The following is a 3,823-nucleotide window of genomic DNA, read 5'->3' as shown; positions in this document are numbered from 1 at the left end:
TAAATGCCGCCGTGAAGAAGCCGGACGACTGACTAGGTAAATATTTGTAAAGATCACAGTGAAGGAAAAGGAGGTTGGTCTGATAAGGAATAAACCCGCCGCGTCGTAGTATCAATAGAAGGAAAGTATAGCAGGCTAGATAGTCAAGAAAATATCCGTCGTCGAACATTACTGAAATAAACAACTAATTATTAGTAACAAATAGTAAAGAGTGGTAACTCTCTCCATTGACAAGGTACAAGTACGACTTAAGTCAGTGCTGCTTACACCACCGATTCAGCTAGCACACAGGTAAATAAAAGGTACATTGGAACAAACCCAGACACTTCCTCGGCAAAAAAGGGAGCGCCGGGCTTGTCCTAAAACCGATCATTTGACATGTGCACACAGCAGCAAAGACAGAAGAAATGTGCAAACACGAATAAGCTTTTATTCAAGACTGGCATAGCCTCTCAGTTTAATCCTGAACAAGCCACACAGAACACATGGACAATACAGAACAAACACATGGTTACCACTCTTTACTATTTGTTAATCATTTCATCTCCTTGCCACATTGTTTGTTAATTTCCAGTTGTAAAACCACTGAGGCAACCATGTGTTTGTTCTGAAAATGAATTAGTTTAAGAAATTTTTTTTTTTAAACTTGTCAGAAAGACTGAAAAAATGATAATTTGACTCAAGAATCTTTTAAGTTAATGTAATGCATTCTATCAACCAAAACTGAGATTTTTTTGGAAATGTATGAACAACTATTATGTTCTTCAAAAAATGAAGCAGTCTAATAATGATTTCTACCGAAAATAATCATTTTCGACGTTTCGTTACAGTATTGCTTTATGATCAAAAATTCATTATGGCGATAACGTCGGACCTGAGTTACCAGACTGATTACTAAAATCATTTCATGAATAGAACGCTGGAGAGTTCCGCGGCCATTTGGATCTTGCGCATGTGCTGGAAATCTTGGTTTGATAGGTGTGTACTCCGGTTTTTTTTCCTCAGGGAAATCTAGTGCGAGTCTGTTACTTGTCCTGTGTGTTGGAAAGGTAATGTAAATAATACGAATGATATAAACAGCAGCAAAGTGTTCAGTACTATTCCATCATTGATAGACGACTTCAGGAATAATGATATAAAGAACATCAGTGATGATAAATGGGGAATACCAAGCCGGCTGGATTTAAGCGGGTGTAATCTACAATTGATCATATATGTTCACCCTTTTGGTATCTATTTAGAAGCAATTTTCCTTTAATCGCAAAGTTTATGAAGGTTTATATATATATATATATATATATATATATATATATATATATATATATATATATCGAAAAGGCATTCTATCAACAGAAATTTACTGGCCTGTTCTGATCAAAATGGAAATTTCAAGAAAACTTTTTCAGTGTGTTAAAGTGAACATGTATAATGTAGTGAAAACCGTGAAAAATAGGATGTGGAGGAAAACTTACTAATTGAATAAATAACTATTCACGGTACAAGAGGAGTGAAACAAGGGGACTATAATGTCTGCAGCCCTTTTCTGTTTTCGTTATTCATAAATGAACTAGCCGGCATTAGAAGTGATAGAAAATGGAAAGCACACTGCTACATTTTCAATCTATCCGATTATAGTTCTACTCGCAGAGACAGTCACAGGCCTAAAAACAGCTCAATTATTCAAAACCTTCTGTTAATGAATTAATATTACGCGGGGTACATTTGAATACAATATTGTCATAGTGTGTTTAGGCCGGAAAGGGGGCATTTGGCAGCAAGGCAAACTCACACACACGCACACACCATGACTACACACACACACACACACACACACACACACACACACACACACACACACACACACACACACACGAGAGAGAGAGAGAGAGAGAGAGAGAGAGAGAGAGAGAGACTGCCGGAGGAAGAGATCGAGTGATCGAGGAGAATGAGGTGAAAATGGAAATGAAGAATCACGGTGAAAGGACAGAGGAAGAAAAACGAGAAGGACTGGGGGTCCACCTCAGATCTTGACCTGTGTTCAGATAGGCTACCATGCAATGTTCGCAACGTTAGCCATTGACCGAGCAGTAACAACCCGACATCGACGTGAACAATTAGTGTTGATCAAAATGATGGCGTCTCAGTTCCAGCAATAAGACCAGCGCATATGTAGGCTAAATGTAATTGATAATTTCGAAAGCGCATTCATGATATTTGAAGGACAACCAAAGAACGTCACTCCGTCGACGCCGTGCAATCAGTCAGCGCGGGAATTTGCGATTTGTTGATAATAATTATGTGAGCACTGCGGACTGACAATAAAAGAAACACAGTCAAGGCAAAAAGCTGAAAAACATCAGTGTAAATGTGCTAGATTTTGTACTAACTGTTTGTAATTGACTCCAATTGATTGTTGAATGATGTTTCAGTCTTGCATGATAACACGGCGATGTCACGGTCGGACTGAAAAGTCGCGGCATTAAAAACATTGTGATTTTACGCTCCCCTCGGTTTTAGGATTTTCTGTTTCATTTTTGCAATATTCATCAAACAGACTGGACCGATAAATTATGGGATAAATGACACCTACACACAACGCATAAATCAGTGACTGATGTTTCCAGGCAATAGAATTAACTGCAGATGTGCTTGCTGCTCACATCACACCGCAAACGCGGGTGAATTGCGCACAACTGAAAAGCAGTTCCATTATCTATTCCAGCTTGACTCTTTTACAGGCAAAAATCTGAGGGAACGTCGTGCGTGTGTTGCGCATTTTCACTGTTTTTGGCCTGAAGTTATAATAACCTGGCCTTACTTGATGGACAGTTCTGCAGGTTACCGCCTTCGCGGATTGGCAAAAAGTAGCATATTTAAATGGCCCTTCTTCTTTCATAGAAGAACTCCGCCGCGGGCGTTTTGCTGACAGCAAATTCCTCTATCTGGGCCACTGCCCCTCTCCGGAACACACACACACACACGATGTACCCCCCCCTCCCCCCGCCCCCATTTCGTCTCTTGATAATTATCTGGCCGTGCTTTGCTGCCTTCACAGAACAGTGGATGCCGATTTCTTGGAAAAAGCTCTCGTGGAAAATCACTGTTGGCAAAATCCGTGTGTGTGTGTGTGTGTGTGTGTGAGGGGGGAGGACGAGGGAGAACAGTGAGAGAAATAAAGAGTAGAGAAGAGATGATAAAATTTAGTATCCATTTTTGAAAGTTCACGACACCCAGAGTGAATTTTACTGTTGAATTTTATGTCAGTCGAATTTGAATTTGAGTTGAGATTTGTTAATTGTTTTACAAGTATCTTGATTTTCCTGTCGTAGAAATGATTCATATTTTGGGTGACTTATCAATATCTGTTTTACCGCCTTCGCACGGTTATGCCGTGAAAGGCTTGGTATTGTTCAGTTCATTTTCTTCGCCATCATATTTGTTCAATATGATAAAATCATGCGCGCGCGCGCCCGCGCGCACACACACACACACACACACACACAAATGTGCGTGGGCCGGGTGCATCCGAGTCGGTGTTTACAGTACTGACGCCGGGCGTCGGGACTGATGTGGCGAGCTGTAACACCTGCCAGCTTCAGTGCCCCTTGCTTTAGTGTGTGTGTGTGTGTGTGTGTGTGTGTGTGTGTGTGGAATATTGGAAAGATGAAGTTTTTACTTGTTTCTGGCTTGCTATGCTTGATTGTGTTGGTTTTTGTTATGAGGCCAATGCACTTTGTTACTGTTCTTGTAATTTGTTTGTAGTCCTGTTACAGACTCAGTACACAACTCTTACTCGGTTTCCCGTCTGCGGAGATAATGAAGT

Source organism: Babylonia areolata, chromosome 9, assembly GCF_041734735.1.
Source record: "Babylonia areolata isolate BAREFJ2019XMU chromosome 9, ASM4173473v1, whole genome shotgun sequence".
In the NCBI taxonomy this organism is placed as follows: domain Eukaryota; kingdom Metazoa; phylum Mollusca; class Gastropoda; order Neogastropoda; family Buccinidae; genus Babylonia; species Babylonia areolata.
Note: the sequence above shows the minus strand (reverse complement) of the source record.